Here is an 18,672-nt window from a genome sequence, read left to right as displayed (position 1 = left end):
CACATCCCAGAGTGAATGAAGTTCAGTGCCTTGCAAAAGTATTCATCCCCCTGGGCGTTTTTCCTATTTTGTTCATTACAACCTGTAATTTAAATGGATATTTATTTTTGATTTCATGTTATGGACATACACAAAATAGTCCAAATTGGTGAAGTTAAAAGAAAAATATAACTTCAAATTTAAAAAAGGAAAAGTGGTGCGTGCATTTGTTTTCACCACATTTGCTATGAAGCCCCTAAATAACATATGGTGCAACCAATTACCTTCAGAAGTCACATCATTTGTTAAATAATGTCCACCTGTGTGCAATGTAAGTGTCACATGATCTCAGTATATATACGCCTGTTCTGAAAGAAATATTTTGCATCTTCAAAGTGGTAGGCATGTTGTGTAAATCAAATGATACAACCCCCCCAAAATCCATTTTAATTCTAGATTGTAAGGCAGCAAAATAAGAAAAATCCCAAGGGGTGAATACTTTCGCAAGCCACTGTAGCTTTAATAAGTGTGAACACATCCCAGAGTGAATGAAGTAGCTTTAAAACCTCTTAGGGCTAGGGTCCTTTTTTCTGAATTTCCGCCTGACTGACGTGCCCAAAGTAAACTGCCTGTTACTCAGGCCCTGAAGCCAGGATATGCATATAAGTGGTACCATTGGAAAGAAAACACTTTGAATAACAGTGTGAACATATCCCAGAGTGAAGGAAGTAGCTTTAATAACAGTGTGAACATATCCCACAGGGAGGAACCACACAATCATAGGACTGTGACACAAACACACACTAACTCTTTAATTCTCTCACACACACATGAACACACATGCACAAACACGAGGCAAAGGGGTGTTTGATAATCCCAAAGCCCTAACCTTTGTGTGTGTGTGGGTGTCTCTTACCCTCGAGCTGCAATTATTCAGAGAATAGCCCAGGTGAGAGCAGACATACACACACACACACACCGCTACACACACACACCGCTACTCACACACACCGCTACTCACACACAACTCTCCACTCAGTGACAAACTTCCTGGAAAACTCTCACCCTCATCTTACCCTTCTGGCAGAGCCCGAAGCCTGAGACAAAATTTGGGCTCTTGCTTGGGCCGAGGAAGGCTCAAGGCGAATATACAGAATTGGTCATCTTGAGAACCTGTTGCTTGTGTGAAAATAGCTTTAGACTAAGCTAGTGGGCCAAATCCTAACATGACATCTTCATTAAAATCTCCACACAAATCTCCCATTGAATTCAATGCAAGATTGAAGCAAAAACCAAATGCACTTGCAAATCTCAAGGAAATGAGGCGAAAAGGAGGGAAGTGTTGGAACAGGGCTCAGGGAGTGCAGTAGTAGTGAATGGTGAGTATCGTTGAGTGAAAGGCTCTCTCTGATAGGATGATTGCAGGCTTTCACCACAGCCCCTTTCTGATACTGTAATCACAGTCAAGTGGAGTAATTACAGTGCTGATAGGACCACGGCAGCTGGCCAAGACACAGAATGACTGTGTCATGTCATCTCTGTGATAGTCCCAGTTTTCTGATGGTTTCTTCTTCTCCTCTTTTCTCTTCATCAGTTCATCCTTTTGTCCTCCTCCATTCACTCCAGTCTCAGGACACTCCTCCGTCAACTCTTCTCTCCTCCACTTGGTCGTTTTCACGTCCTCTCTGTCTGTCCGCTCCCCTCATCCCTATCTCCTCCTGACCCTCCTATGCCCTCTCCCTCTCTCCTCCTGACCCTCCTATGAGTCACTCCATTCACCCGTTTAAAAAAAAAACCACATGATTTCACGTGTGGAAAATCACATAATTTCCCATTAATTTTTACATGTGAAAACATGTTTTTGGAACACTTCAGATGTGATCAGGTTTTCACGTGTAGTTTCACATGTTGTCACATGTTATCACATTAACTTCACACAAGATCACGTGATCACATGAAAACATGTATTTTTTGAACACTTTACAAGTGTTCATGTGTAATTAATGTGGGTTTTCCCTAAGGGTCCCATCCCTTGTTCTCTCTCCTTTCTCCCATCCCTTGTTCTCTCTCCTTTTCTGTCACCTCTTCCTCTCTTTTCATTTATCCCTTTATCTCTTTTGATCATCCTCCTCCTTCCCTTCCTCCTCTTTTTTCATGTGCTCTGCTCTTTATTTTCTGGTGATTATGACCAGGCTGTTGTCTGTCTGTTGTAGCCGGGCTGTGTTGAGAGACAGAGAGAGAGAGAAAGCGTAAAGTCCAGGTTGATTGATGTGTCCCCGCGGCAACACTGTTGTTGTGCTGTGACCCTGGTCGATTGGGATGCGTGGCGGCCATTAGTGATTTAACACCACTCTGCCACACACACACAAGCATGCAGACACACACAAATGCACACACACATAGACATGGATAGACACACACACACTTCCCCGAAACTAGACCTGACCAGGGCTTGTGTTACCGTGGTGATCCGTCCCACTCCTCTGTCTCCATCACGGCGACCTCGACCATCGCTGTGGTGACAGACACATTGCCGTGGAGATGGATTTGTTTACACGAAGCTGTGATTTGTTCTAGGCGTTTGGGTTTCATTAGGGCTCTAGACCCCACCCCTGATGTGGGTGTTGAGGCTGATCAATGGTCCCCGGCCTAACTCTCTCTTCTGTCTCCCCATTACTGTTTTTCTTCTCCCTGTCTTCCTATCCTTCTCTCTTCCTCTCCTCACACTCACACTCTCTCTCACTCCCTGTCTCTCTCTCTCTTCCTCTCTTCATGCTCGCACTCTCTCTTTCTCCGTCTCTCTCTGTCTCTTTCCCATCTCTCCACCTGGTCATGTTCTATAATCTCCATGTTACTACCATGTTCAAAGCACTATGTCCTCTGTGTCTGTGTTGGTACAGTGCACTGTGTGTCAGCTGCATCAGTGTGTATATTTCACAACACCGGTAGATCACACAGCTGTGCTAGTGTTGACTCCATGAGATCTGACATGTGGCCCATTTGCTGTATAGATGAAGTGGGTTGTTTTTTAGTCTTTCTCATCTTTTTCCCTTCCTCTCTCATTTGTCCATTCTCGTTCTGTCTCTCTCTCTCACCTATGCTATGAGGCAGCTGCATTACCACATCTCTCTTTTTTTTGTCCTCTCTCCCCTCTTTTCTCACATGTTCTCCTCTCTCTCTCTCTCCCCCCACCTATTTCTCGCCCCACCTCTCTCTCCTCTCTCCCCCCACTAGCACCCCTCTTACCTTTCTCTTCCCTCCCCCACTCTCCCTCCCCTCCCCTCCTCTCTGAGCGTAGCTATGTTGGTTTGCTGCTGCTTTGGGCTGTGAGTCATGGGTAACATCAGCTTGACATGCTGCCATCCCTGTGCCACTCTTTTGGGGAAAACACTGCATTTTTCAACATAATTAGATACAGGGTGTATTAGCCAAATAGCATTACAAGCTACTATATAAAAAAATCTGCTTTATCTCTGGCTCTCTTTGTATCTGTTGTCTCTCTCTCTTTCTCTCTCTCCTGTTGTCTCTCTCCTGTTGTCTCTCTCTCTTTCTCTCTCTCCAGTTGTCTCTCTTTCTCTCTCTCCAGTTGTCTCTCTTTCTCTCTCCCTCCAGTTGTCTCTCGTTCTCTCTCTCTCCAGTTCTCTCTCTTTCTCTCTCTCTCCAGTTCTGTCTCTCTCCGGTTGTCTCTCTTTCTCTCTCTCTCCGGTTGTCCCTTTCTCTCTCTCCAGTTGTCTCTTTCTCTCTCTCCGGTTGTCTCTCTTTCTCTCTCTCTGGTTGTCTCTCTCTCTCCAGTTGTCTCGCTCTCTCCCTCCCTCTCGGTCATCTCGCTCTCTCTCTCTCTCTCCCTCCCTCCCTATCGGTCGTCTCTCTCTCTCTCTCTCTCTCTCTCTCTCCCTCGCTGTCGTCTCTCTCCCTCTCTGTCGTCTCTCTCTCTCTCTCCCTCTCGGTCGTCTCTCTCCCTCTCCCTCTCGGTCGTCTCTCTCTCTCTCTCCCTCTCGGTCGTCTCTCTCTCTCTCCCTCTCGGTCGTCTCTCTCTCTCTCCCTCTCGGTCGTCACTCTCTCTCTCCCTCTCGGTCGTCACTCTCTCTCTCCCTCGGTCGTCACTCTCTCTCTCCCTCTCGGTTGTCTCTCTCTCTCTCTCTCTCTCTCTCTCTCTCTCTCTCGGTCGTCTCTCTCTCTCGGTCGTCTCTCCCTCTCTCTCTCTCGGTCGTCTCTCTCTCTCGGTCGTCTCTCTCTCTCGGTCGTCTCTCTCTCTCTCGGTCGTCTCTCTCTCGGTCGTCTCTCTCTCTCTCGGTCGTCTCTCTCTCGGTTGTCTCTCTCTCTCTCTCGGTCGTCTCTCTCTCTCCCTCCCTCTCGGTCGTCTCTCTCTCTCCCTCTCTCTCGGTCGTCTCCCTCTCCCTCTCTCTCGGTCGTCTCCCTCTCTCTCTCTCTCGGTCGTCTCTCTCTCTCTCTCTCGGTCGTCTCTCTCTCTCTCTCTCTCTCTCTCTCGGTCGTCTCTCTCTCTCTCTCTCTCTCTCGGTCGTCTCTCTCTCTCTCTCTCTCGGTCGTCTCTCTCTCTCTCTTGGTCGTCTCTCTCTCCCTCTCTCTCTCTCTCTCTCTCTCTCTCTCTCTCTCTCTCTCGGTCGTCTCTCTCGCTCTCTCGGTCGTCTCTCTCTCTCCCTCCCTCTCGGGTCGTCTCTCTCTCTCCCTCTCTCTCGGTCGTCTCCCCTCTCTCTCTCTCGGTCGTCTCTCTCTCTCTCTCTCTCTCTCGGTCGTCTCTCTCTCTCTCTCTCTCTCTCTCTCGGTCGTCTCTCTCTCTCTCTCTCTCTCGGTCGTCTCTCTCTCTCTCTTGGTCGTCTCTCTCTCCCTCTCTCTCTCTCGGTCGTCTCTCTCTCTCTCCCTCTCTCTCTCTCGGTTGTCTCTCTCTCTCTCTCCCTCCCTCTCGGTCATCTCTCTCTCTCCCTCTCGGTCGTCTCTCTCTTTCCCTTTCTTGTTAGCTCCCTCTCTACAGTTCTCCTTTTAGAGTCAGTGTGCTCTCTCTCCCTCAGTAAAACAGCATGCTTATTGTAAACTCATTTTATTAAAGTAATCCTACCTGGGAAGAGAACATTTGGCTATTTTAATGTTTTAGTTATTTTTCTTTGTAGTTTTTTTTTCTCCAGATCTGAGCCACTGAATCCGTTTTAGCAATAGACTGCTGCTTTTGGATACTTGTCATTGTCAATTATGGTTAAAAAGATGTGCTGTGTGTTACTGTGCTGTTATCTATGTAGCCATGAGGTGGTCTTGTAGTTGACGCCCTCCCTATAACCACAGTTTAACCTCTAACCCTTGAAAATCAATGTTATAGGTGTTATCTTTGGCTGCGTACGTGTGTGTCCAGTGGCGAACCGTGACTATAGAGCATATTGGAAGATGTTTGGTCCAATCAAACTCAAAAATCCAGAAAATAACTGAAAACATAGCATCACCATTTTCGCCTGTAGAAGTGGGAGATTACGTTGTAGCTCTCGCATGACTGTGTGGTCTAGAATGGATTACAATGGCAGCCCACAGGCAGCAAAATGGGAGACCCTGGTTAAAAACGTGTAAACACTTATTTGATAGCGAACTAGAGGAACTGAATATGCCTCTGACTGGAAATGTTATTTTGGGGAAACCGAATAGCTTCCGCATCGAGCCGTCTGTAAACAATGGCAACATGAAATCATAACAATACAAAAGCGCAACCATTTCATGTCCAAAATGAAATGAACAAACCAGCTATTACTTCCCATTGCAAATCTATTTTATCACATTTATCACACTAACTGGTGATCTAAAGTTGAAATGCAACAATGTTTTACTGTGTGTGTGTGTGTGTGTGTGTGTGTGTGTGTGTGTGTGTGTGTGTGTGTGTGTGTGTGTGTGTGTGTGTGTGTGTGTGTGTGTGTGTGTGTGTGTGTGTGTGTGTGTGTGTGAGTTAGTGACTACTAACTCAGCAATCGGTGTTCCAGTAGTTCTCTGATGTGACAACTCTTCCCCCAGAGTTACATTAACGATCCCAACATCCATTTTCAGACTTGCTCTTTATGTCACTAAATGTGATTTAATCAGTGGAGTCCTATTCGTTTTGACCCTTTTATTTGTGTCTTCCATTGTTTTATTCTGTAAAAACAAAAAGTGGCAGCCCCAGTTTGCAGCCCCGCCACTTGGTTTGTTATAAAGGTGAGGGATGGGGATTCAGCCATCCATCGCACAGACAGGAAGAAAGAACTCTCAGGGAAAAAGAAAAGTGGAGGTGTATGTTTTGTAGTTAACCTCTCTGGGGTATGTGGGACGCTACTGGGACACACTTAATTCAAATTTCTCAAACATACAACTATTATATCCCATTTTAAAGATAATCTTCTCGTTAATCCAACCACATTGTCCGATTTCAAAAAGGCTTTACGGCGAAAGCATAACATTAGATTATGTTAGGACATCACCTTGACAAGTGCATCAGAATGCACTCCCAGGATTCCCAGGTCCACAATAAATGTTTTTATTGTTCGATAAAGTCCATCATTTATGTCCAAATACCTCCTTTTGTTCGCGCGTTCAGTCCACTACTCCAAATGCAGGAAGCGTGCGCAAATGTCACAACGAAAAGTAAAAAAAAGTTATATTTACGTTCGTAGAAATATGTCAAACGATGTATAGCATCAATCTTTAGGACGTTTTTAACATAAATCTTCAGTAATATTCCAACCGGACAATTCCAATGTCTTCAGAAAAGAAAAGGAACACAGCTAACTCTCACGTGAGCGCTCACCTCTGAGCTCATGTCATTTTCTCAGTCATCTGACTCCAGGCCCTCTTGTTCGCTCCATATTCACAGTAGACGCATGAAACAACGTTCTAAAGACTGTAGACATCTAGTGGAAGCCTTAGGAAGTGCAAAATGAACCCTAAGTCACTGTACACTGGATAGGGAATCACTTGAAAAACTACAACCCTCAGATTTCCACACTTCCTGGTTGGATTTTACTCAGGTTCTTGCCTGCCATATGAGTTCTGTTATACTCACAGACATCAGTCAAACAGTTTAAGAAACTTCAGAGTGTTTTCTATCCAAATCTACAAATAATATGCATATCCTACCTTCTGAGCCTGAGTAGCAGGCAGTTTAATTTGGGCACGCCTTTCATCCGGACGTCAAAATACTGCCCCCTATCCTAGAGAAGTTAACTACTCATGGTGTGATTGTGGTAAAGTACAGGAACTCAAGTCCATTTGTTCTCCCGATCTGGAATACCTCACCATCAATTGCCGATCGCATTACATCCCGAGATAATTTTCTTCTGTCATTGTCACGGCCGTGTATTTCCCCCTGAAGCCGACCCTACGACGGCTCTATAGGAACTACGCATATCCTCAGGCCCAATTTATTATGGCTGGGGACTATAATAAATTAAATCTGAGGAAAACATTACCAAAGTTTTCTCAACACATCTCCTGTGCTACTCGCGGATCGAGCTCTCCCCCTTCGACAAGGCACTCCCCCGCCCTCCCTTTTGGAAAATCAGGTCATGCCTCCCCTCCTATAGGTAGAAACTTAAACAGGAAGTACCCATCGTAATGACTCTTGAACGTTGGTCTGACCAATCGGAATCTATGCTTCAAGACTAGGAAATGTTCTGCATTGCCTCTGAGAACAGTATTGACGTATACACTGACTAGGTGTCTGAGTTCATCAGGAAGTGCATAGAGGATGCTGTTCCCACTGTGATGATTAGAACTGATCCAAACCAAAAACCCAGGATAGATGGCAAAACTGAAAGCACAGACCACCACATTAAACCACGGCAAGGCGACTGGGAACATGGACATGTACAAACAGAACAGCTATGCCCTCTGTAAGGCAATCAAAGAGGCAAAATGACAGTACAGGGACAAAGTGGAGTCCCAATTCAATGGCTCAGACATGAGACATATGTGGCAGGGACTCCAGACAATCTCGGATTATAAAGGGAAAGCCAGCCACATTGCGGACACCGACGCTGCACTCCCGGACAAGATAAACACCTTCTTCGCCCTGTTTGAGCAAAACACATAGCCACCGACGTGAGTAAGACATTTAAGCGTGTTAACTGTCGCAAGGCTGCTGGCCAAGGCGACATCCGAAGCCACGTCCTCAGAGCATCTGCAGACCAGTTGCCTGAAGTGTTAACGGACATATTGAATCTCTCGCTATCCCAGTTTGTTGTCCCCACTTGCTTCAAGATGTCCACCATTTGTTCCTGTACCCAAGAGGGCAAAGGGAACTGAACTAAATCACTAAATTGCACCGTAGCACTCACTTCTGTAATAATAAAGTACTTTGAGAGGCTAGTTATGGATCATTTCACCTCCACCTTACCCGACACCCTTGACCAACTACAATTTTCATATCGCCCCAACAGATCCACGGATGATTTGTTTACCTCTGGATAACATGAAAGCAGCCTAACCAGCCCTGCTGGCAACAATTTCATTGTGCTTTTTTTACCGACGTTTATTGACACCGACCAAATTCAACGGGTGTTGTACACTTTGGCTTAAGACATGTAGCTAGCTACCTAGGTAAACAATTAACCTAGCCTGGTAAACAACATGTAAGATCACACACATCACGTCACACCACCTAACGTTAGCTAGAGAGCCAGCCAGCTAACGCTAGCTAACAGTACACTTTAGCTTGAAATTAATCAACTTTCTGTCAAAATTAGAGATGTGTAATATCTGAAAATGTAGCTAGCTAGACTATCTTACATACATCATCATACATGGTGGACGTGTCTCCCTGTCATGGATCCATGCCACAAATGGCCTTAGATTGAAGACGTAATCCGGAAGCAGGTGTTTTCCCATCTCTTTAGCTAATTCCACTGATTTCAAAACTCGATCCTCCAGAAAGTGGAGAGCAACACTTATGCAGCTACATTTTTAAAAAGCCGCGTTCGACAGGATTACCAACACAGACTGACCAGCTCAAATAGACAAAAGCCTTCTATACCAATCCGAACTCATCTCTCGGCATGTCCAGCCCACTCATTATCTCAGCCAGTCATGGCTAGTGGGAAGGTTGCTGTGTTTTTATGTGCTGTCTTTTTACGTTCAAACCGCTCTCCTGTGAAGTCGTGACTTGTGACATGCGCCTAGTCTCCTGAATCGGGTCACATACCTTATGACATAAATAGTCTTATAACCAAAGAATAGTTTAAACCTACCATTGAAAAATAAAAAGGATTTGCACATTAAATACGGTAAAGGTTATCTGCAACTTACCTGTCCATTTTAAACTCTCTACTCACCTCCATGCGTTTGTGAATAATGTCTCTGTCCTTTCTGTGAGGCAGTAGACTCGGCATGTAGCTATTTAATAGATATTTCTGAAGAGCTGGAGAGAATCTAATCTCATACACAGCATACTGTATACTTAAGTTTCATATCAGCAAAGTGAAGTTTAAATGGTCCTCCCCACCCAATACTACTATGCACTTTGTTATTCCTGGAAAGGTTAACCCCTTTGCCTAAACTCTTTGATGCAAGCTTACTATTGTCTGTAGGGTGTGGATATACTTATTTAGATGAATGTCAAGAGTACGTTATTTAAGTCGAGGTGTCTGTGTGACTGACCACTGTCATATTTCTCTCAATCTCTTTTGTCTTTCAATAACTCATTCACTCACTAATTCTTTAACAATGAGTGTCATTCAAGTTATTATAAGTTCAGACAGACAAACAAGGTACCATAACATGTGATTTAGTTTTTTGTGAAAATGTATCGTCGATAATTATATACCGTGATGATGAGTAGGGCTGTTATGGTGACCGTCACGAATCACGACGGCAGTAAAATTCCATGTGACAGTTTAGTCACAGTAATTAGGCTTCTCCAAGCTCTGATGCTGCTGATGGTCATTAGTAGCCTACCAAACGTACTAACTGCCTGGTACTCAGCACTCTATTGTCCCTCTAATCACTCTAATGAAAATGTAATGCAAATGTTATCGGAAATCTAATCAAACTCTTCATGAGAGCCCATGAGCTCATGTTGCACAACATTTCTATAGGCTATGCAATTGCCTGAGAAAACAGAGTGATTGCCTCTATTAGAAACAGAAGGATCCCATCAGCTTTCTATAGGCTAGGCCTACTATATTTATTAACTTTCCTAATATTAAGCATATTGCTTCTTTACAACAGGAGTATACCTTCTGGGGCTTCTCTCTCAAGGAGAAGAGGACACTTCTCCAGGTTTGACAGGGCATTGGTTTGGGCTGCTGGTAGCTTTCACTGGACTGACTTCCTGAACTGAATGGCGATCTCAGGAATCAAAGCATTAACAAAGAGATCTAGTCTCTTATCAAATGTATTTTTACAGATGGGACACTGGCACATGTCACTGCTATCCCAATACATCCTGATACAGGTCATGCAGAAATTGTGTCCACATTGAATAGAGACAGGCTCAGTGAACACATCCAGACAGACTGAGCACAGGACCTGCTCTTCAGACACGATACTGCTGGAGGACGCCTTATCTAGATGGAGATGAAGCAGGACTTTTCTCCGATGGTTCTTCTTTGTCTTCAAGTGATCAAAATGTGAGTTTAACATAAAATGTCTCTCCCCAAAAATTCTCTACACTCTTAGAAAAAAGGGTTCTTTGCAGAGGGATAGGGTTCTACCAGGAATGATTTTTGGAAGAATATTGTAAGTCAAAGGGTTCAAGGCAGTGGGTTAACTGCCTTGTTCAGAATGACAACTTTTTACCTTGTCAGCTCAGGGATTTGATCTTTCAACATTTCAGTTACAAGTCCAATACCCTAACCACTAGGCTACCTGCTGTCCCACCTAGACCCTTTACCATCCTAAAGCGTTTTTGGAAGAAAGAGTTTTTTGATGATTCTTTGGAAGGGTTCTACATAGAACCTTATATATTTTTTCACAGCATGCTCTGTTGCAGAGATATTTTTAGAATTGTTTATTTTACTGTAATATCTGTACATTTATTGGTTAATACATTTTATGCTACACAGAGATAAATAACATACAGTTTTCTAAACTAATCCAATCTGTTAGTAATTTTGGTTGTTCCAGTTTAGATGATCGAGGTAGTCTCAGTATTCAATATTCCCTACCCTGGCAGTCATTCTGAATGCAGGTTGCGGGTGATTTAAGAATTCCACTTGTTGGATATCCTAACTCTGGCTTGATTCCAAATATTGAATTACACATCATTTTTCAAGCCATGATAATGTGACTTGCAGGCCTGATGTTGCCTGTAAACCAGGAAATGATTAACAAAACTGTGATAGGGTATTTTTTTATTTTACTAGGCAAGTCAGTTAAGAACCAATTCTTATTTTCAATGATGGCCTAGGAACAGTGTGTTAACTGCCTTGTTCAGGGGCAGAACGACAGATTTGTACCTTGTCAGCTCGGGGAGTCAATCTTAAAACCTTTCGGTTACTAGTCCAACGCTCTAACCACTAGGCTACGCTGCCGCCCCACTGTAACTAGGCCCTCAAAGAAAGGCCTTATTTAAGTGGTAATGCACAAGAAGCGCGTGTTTGGAGGATATATTGGCACGGGTGTTGTTAGGCCCAAGACAAACACCGGCTTTGAGGGCTTTATCACTTTCAAACAATGGGTTACCAACATATTGAAATAATGATTTACATATTTTCATTAAACGTTTTAATTAATTTATTCATACTATTTAATCCTTACACAAGATATAGTCCCGACACAAATCTTGGGTTGCTACCCAAGCCGGCTGGTCTATCGGTTCGGTTGCCAGAGACGCGACCCAGTCGTTCGTTCTAAATGTTCTATTGCCATACTTTCTGGCAACGTTCTTATCCCTTGCTTGCTAGTTAGACAACTATGGATAACTTAGTCACGTCAAACAGTGCAGCCAGAATAACAACAAAGTAGCTGCATTTGTTTTAGGTGTTTTCTAGTGACATTTATTTGGATACATCCATAACAATGAGCTAATGATGCGCAATTTCACCTGGCATAGAAAATGTGCTCTCTCCTCAGGACACTGTTGTTCAGAGAAGCTAGCCAACAACACAGCTAATACAATCACTTCAAACTGAAGCTGGGAAGACTGCAAACTAGCTGCACTTTGTTTCGTTTGACCTGTTTTCTATTGATAGTTCTTTGTATATATCCATAAAAATTCATTCATGATTTCGACTGGCTGAGAAAAGCTGCCTGCCTGCCTGTCTCATCCCGCCTCCTGACTCTCGACACGTTCGCTGCTATGGGACAGCTGGAGAAGGAATTTGAATATTGAAACAATGTTGCAAATGTCGGAGACCGACTAAATTGTATTCAAATCTCTACTGTTGTAGATGCTTTTTATAGTGGAGATCTAGTTGATAAATTGCCTGGCTGGGCTGATGAGACAGTGGATTGCGCAGTCAGATGGAACAGAGTAAATAGGCATTTTAACATCATAGATTTAGCCGGTGGTAACTTGTGGAATAGACACCAGCTGGAATGTGGTTATAACCAATCACCATTCAGGATTAGACCCACCCATTGTATAAGATACATGTAATGTATTGTCATAATAATTTAATTTGAAAGGCTAATAAGGCTGGTGGGTTCCACTCGTTCATACAGGGTTCCAGGAAAAACTCTCCGAAGATAAGAGGATTCTCAATAGAACCCTTCATAGATGGTTCTAGGAAGAAACTTTTGCTGATAAAATGGTTATTGGTAGAACCCTTCATAGAGGCTTCTAGGTAGAACCATATACAAGGGGTTCTTTGAAGAACCCAACATGAAGGGTTTTAGATAGAACCTACAAAGGGTTCTACCCAGCACCAAAAAGGGTTGCCCAATGGGGACAAACCAAAGAACCCTGTATGGTTCTTCTTAGCACCTGTTTTTCTAAAAGTGTAGAATCAGTCAATTCAGTTGTAGTTTTAGCTTTAGAGTTTCCAGCATTGCATTATGGGTGGATACTAGCCAACCTTGATACAATGTGTTACCATATAGCATTGAAAATAGTCTAACCAAAGGATAAAGAGATTAAACATACAGTTGAAAAGAAAAAAGGATTTGCACACTGTTAAAACAAAAAAGTAAGAAGTAGTAAACACACTAAAGCTTACCTTTCAATTTGTCTGTCCATGTTAATCTCTCTACTCATCTGCTTGTTTGTGGATAATATCTCTGTTCTTTCTGTGAGAAAGTAGACACAGTGTATGGGTACTGAATAGATATTTCTGAAGAGCTGGAGAGAGTTTGGTACCGTACACAATACACTGTATACTTTAGTTTTATTTCGACAAGGTGATGTTGAAATGCAGTGACAATGAGTCATCAAAACCATAGAAACAGACGATTAAACACCCCCATATAATATACCCCCCCACTAAAAAAAATGACATTCAATTCAATCATATTTCATAGAATAAGGCTGATGTCATAAATGCCCATCACTATTCTAAAGCTCTGGTGCTGTGCTAGACTGAATACCAATTGTATCACTATAATTTAATTATCCAGACATCCTGAATGTTACTCAGTGTCCATTAAAGCTATTGAGGATCAACAGAGTATATGCATTGTATATATCTAAGTAAAACAAACATATAGTGCCGATATTATCAGAATTAAAACAGTGCAACATTAAACATTTTGTCCTCCTCAACGATACAACCCCCTTCCCCCGGAAAATTCAAACTAGACAATGCTGATATTAACAAAACATGTGCCCGTTATAGTGCCACCTTGTGGTTGATATGAATGTTCTTGCATATGTTGGGTCTTGTTGACAGTGTTTTCAACATGTGTACCGAATTTGTTACAATACAAATATCTGTGACTGATTTATGTGTCAGACCACATGAAAGTTTATTGGCCATTACGGCCATGTTGTTTTAGGTACTAGTCTGGAATATATTGCGTTGAGAGACGTTTGGCCATACGTGCTGCATGTGAAGTTTCTTGCAGATCGGTCATTCAGTGCCAGAGGAGTAGCGTTTTAAGTATTATTCACAAAATACTAAATGGCGTAATATCCATCATGGTGGACCTTATGGATCCCTGCTGCAAATTTGTTCCTTGTGAAGAGGAGGACCAATGTACTGAATTTCATGACTTTTGGACAAACTGGGTGAGGGGCGTGACCTTTCAAAATATTCATTTTCATTTGCTTGTTATAGTGCCTCCACCTGGCCAGTCTGTGTCATTTAGAACATGCCAGATCTCTACAGCAAGACACATCATACAACCAAGTTTCATGTGACAAACATACAGGCGTGCTATTGGACAGAGACAAAGTCACAGTCCCCTCCCCGATATCATCATGGGGAACAATAATCAGAACAACCTCTGAATTCTCTCTCCCAGATATGAAGTCATACCTTGTTGTGAGCCTTGGCGATATTGGTAATACAGGTAGACTATGTTACATTGCTGCTGCATTCTGCACTCATCATGTCTAACAGACTAACAATGCTTTTTATAGGCTTTGGTTTTTCCATTTATATTCAGAGGTTGGACATTGGCACGTGGTGCGCACTGATTAGTGTCCCCTCGTTACTCAGTATGTGTTACACCTGTGCTGGTTTGTCATCTCATTAGTGGGAAGGTGTTTCCCCTGTGCTGGCCCAGGTGATATTTAAGAGTGGCCGGCCCAGTGCTCCGTTAAGATCAGATAAAGGATTGTTCTTTTAGAAGTCAAATAATAATAACAAACATCAGATAATAAACTACAGTGAAATATTCTCCCTGGTGTTTGATGAAAGAGTGAACTCTAATTGAGGTACTAATTTTACAGGTCAGTTAATTTCAGGTTCAAACTCAGTCTGTGTGATTGACAGGAGAGATGATTAGAGGAGTAGAGTTTTTACCACCATCATTGAGCAAAGGGCTGAAGTATGGATATAGTTTCTCAGTGAAGGTGTAGCCAGTGAAAGAGTAGATATGAGATCTGGTCTCCACATCATAAAATGAGACCTGACCCTCCTCATAATCCACAAACACCCCCACCTTCTGGGGCTTCTCTCTCAGGTAGAGGTGGACACGGGTCGGGGCACAAGCTATGTACTTACTCCCATCCCTCAGGATCACTGCCCAGCGTCCATTATCAGGGCTTAATGTAACAGTCCCTTTTCTGTTGATAGACTCTCTGGCCACTCCTAAATTCCACTCAGTCTTCCCTGTAACAGTTACCTCATAGTAGAATCTCCCTGAGGAGAAGCCTTTTTCCCCCAAGACATTAACGGCAGAATCAAACCTCTTTGGGTTATCAGGGAGCTTGTGTTTTTTTTCTCCAGTTCTCACTTCTTTCCCATTCTTAGACAGAATGAGCCAGGGGCTTGCTGTATCAGGGTCCAGAATAACATCCACTGCATACTGCTGAATCCTCTTCAGCTCATCATCAAACAGCCTCTTCATCTCACTCATGACTGTCTCTTCTAGCTGAGACACACCTCTCCTCACAGTCCCCACACACAGATCACTGTCCTTGGTGAGTGGAGGGCTGCACAGGGATGGGAAGCTCTGGAGGAGGTTTAGGTCGTCCTCAGTGTGTGAGAGCTGCTCCAGCTCAGTGCTTCTTCTCTTTAGCTCAGTGGTTTCCTGCTCCAGCTCTTTAATGAGCCCTTCAGCCTTCCTCGGTGACTACAGTACATCCAGACAGATAGAGCACAGGAATTGCTCTTCATACAGGAGACTACTGGAGGTGGGCATATCTAGACAGAGAAAGAAAAGTCAAACCGTAAAAAATACATAATCTAGAATCAGCCAACTAAATTGTAGTTTAAGCTTTAGAGTTTCCAACATTGCGTTATGGAGGGATACTAGCCAATCTAGACACGCGTTACCATATAACATAGAAAATAGTACTAAAACCAAAGAATAAAGAGTTTAAATATACTGTTGGAAACTAAAAAGGATTTACACACATCAAACATGGTTGAACTTAATCTTAATTTAACTTAATTTATCTGTCCATGTTAATCTCTCTACTCACCAGCATGCGTTTGTGGGTAATATCTTTGTATTTTCTGTGAGATAGTAGACTGTGTATTTAATAGATATTTCTGAAGAGCTGGGGAGAGTTTATTCCATACTCAGTACACTGTATACTGAAGTTTCATTTCAGCAAAGTGACATTGTAATGCTCCTCCCAATCCACTTCAGCAAAGTGATGTTGAAATGGTCCTCCCCTCTCCCTGGAACAGTTAACTCCTTACATGGCTGAACTCGCTCAGATGCCAGTTTTCCATTGTCTGTAGATTATGAATTTTATTGCATGGATATTTTTTTTTCGATTTAAGTCAATAGTACATTATTTAAGTTAAGGTGCCTGTGTGACTGTCCACTGTCATGTTTCTCTTGATTGTTTTCATCATTCACTCACTAATTCTTTGCCTTTATTTTCACAATGAGTGTTATTCATGTTATTATCAGTTCAGAAAGGCAGACAGACAAGGTGCAATAACATGTAGATTTATTTTTTAGTAAAAAAAAATCTTTGAGAATTATATACAATGATGAGTCAGAAACACACCATTTATTACACACAACCCAATATCACATATATTTCCCCACAGTGGCATAAGTCTACTATTCCAAACTGATGTCATAAATAGCCATCACTATTCTAAAGCTCTGGGACTGTACTAGACCCAATACCAATTTGATCACTTTTCAACTGGATTTGAAAAATCCTGAATGTTACTAAGTGTTAATTACAGCTAATGAGGATCAACAGAGATATACAGTGTGCATAATATCTACACTCTTAGAAAAAATAATTCCAAAAAGGTTCTTTACGGAGGGATAGGGCTCTACCAAGAACTGTTTTGATCAGAAGAACCCTTTTTGGAAGACAAGGGTTCTTGATGATTCTTTGGAAGGAAAAAAGGATTCTTTGGAAGGCAAGAAGGGTTCTACATAGAGCCATATATAATATTTCCCAGCATGCTCTATTGCAGGAAGATTTTCAGAATTGTTTGTTTTACTGTAATATCTGTGTTTTTGCATGTACATTGAATGGTTGATTAATTGTATGCTACACAAAGATAATATCTAAACTAATCCAATCGGTTTGTAATTGGATTCATTGCACCCGTTACTGAGATAGTTGTTCCAGTTTAAATGATTGACGTTGTCTCAGTATTCAATCTTTCCTACCCTGCAGTCATTCTGAATGCAGGTTGGGGGTGATTATCAATTCCAATTGTTAGGTAGCCTATCACTGGCTGGATTTATGAATTACACATCACTTTGCAAGTCAGCATAATGTGACTATCAGGCCTGATGTGGCATGTAAACCAGGAGATTCCTAACACCAATGTGTTATGGCATAACTAGGCCCTCAGACAAAGGCCTTATGATACATGCAATGTATTGTCATTAATAATTACATTTTAAAGGCTAATAAGGCTGGTGGAACCGTTCATAGATGGTCCTAAGAAGATCCCTCAAAGATAGAAGGTTTCTTGGTAGAACCCTTCATGGGCAGTTCTATGAAAAACCTTTAGACGTTAAAGTGGTTCTTGGTAGAACCCTACATAGAGGGTTGTAGGTACAACCATATAGAGGGGGTTCTTGGAAGAACCCTACATAGTGGGTTCTAGATAGAACCCTCTGCAAAGGGTTCTACCCAGCACCAAAAAGGGTTGCCCTATGGTTACAAACCGAAAACACCTGTGTGGCTCTACTTAGCACTTTTTTTCTAAGAGTGTAGGTAAAACAAACATGTAGTGGTGATATTATCTGATAAAAAATAATCAGAACATCCCCTGAAATCTCTCCCAGATATGAAGTAATAACTTGATGTGAGCCTGAGAGATATGGTAATACAGGTAGACTATGTTACATTGCTGCTGCATTCTGCACTCATCATGTCTAACAGACTAACAATGCTTTTTATAGGCTTTGGTTTTTCCATTTATATTCAGAGGTTGGACATAATGACAGATGGAATACTGATTATAACAAACAAGCACATCAGTAATACTCTACAGTGAAATATTCTCCCTGGAGTTTCATAAAAGACAACTCTAATTGAGGTACTTATTTTACAGGTCACTTACTTTCAGGTTCAAACTCAGTCTGTGTGATTGACAGGGGAAATCAGAGGGGCAGAGTTTTTACCATCATGATTAACACTAGGGTTGAAGCATGGATATCGTTTCTCAGTGAAGGTGTAGCCAGTGAAAGAGTAGATATGAGACCTGGCCTCCACATCATAAAAGGAGACCTGCCCCTCCTCATAATCCACAAATACCCCCACCTTCTGGGGCTTCTCTCTCAAGTAGAGGGGGGTAAAGATGGGGGCACAAGCTGCGTACTTACTCCTATCTGTCAGGACCACAGCCTAGCATCCACTATCGGGGGACAGTGTGATATTCCCCTTCCTGTTTATGGACTCTCTGGCCACTCCTAAACTCCATCCAGTCTTCCCTGTAACAGTCACCTCATAGTAAAATCTCCCTGAGGAGAATCCCTCCTTTCCCAAGACAATAAGGACAGGATCAAACCTCTTTGGGTTATTAGGGAGATTCTGTTGTGTGTCTCCATATCTTACTTCTTTCCCATCCTCAGACAGGATGAGTTCACGTTGTGCTGTATCAGGGTCCAGAGTCACATCCACTGCATACTGCTGAATCCTCTTCAGTTTGATTTCAGGAAGCTTCTCAATCTCTTTATTCAGTGTCTCCTCCA

At 42.6% G+C, this 18,672-nt stretch overlaps 1 protein-coding gene and 1 pseudogene across 3 annotated transcripts in view; one reads left to right on the top strand and one right to left on the bottom strand.

Moving 5' to 3' along the window:
* Positions 1–18,672, top strand: part of LOC115199102 (voltage-dependent calcium channel subunit alpha-2/delta-1-like) — a 176,866-nt gene that overhangs the window by 89,847 nt on the left and 68,347 nt on the right. The window lies entirely within an intron of this gene.
* Positions 14,642–16,257, bottom strand: LOC115199106 (pyrin pseudogene; annotated as a pseudogene).

This window comes from Salmo trutta, chromosome 8 (genome assembly GCF_901001165.1).
Source record: "Salmo trutta chromosome 8, fSalTru1.1, whole genome shotgun sequence".
Classification (NCBI taxonomy): Eukaryota; Metazoa; Chordata; class Actinopteri; order Salmoniformes; family Salmonidae; genus Salmo; species Salmo trutta.
The sequence above is the reverse complement of the archived record's forward strand: the minus strand, read 5'-3'. Positions and strand labels throughout refer to the sequence as shown.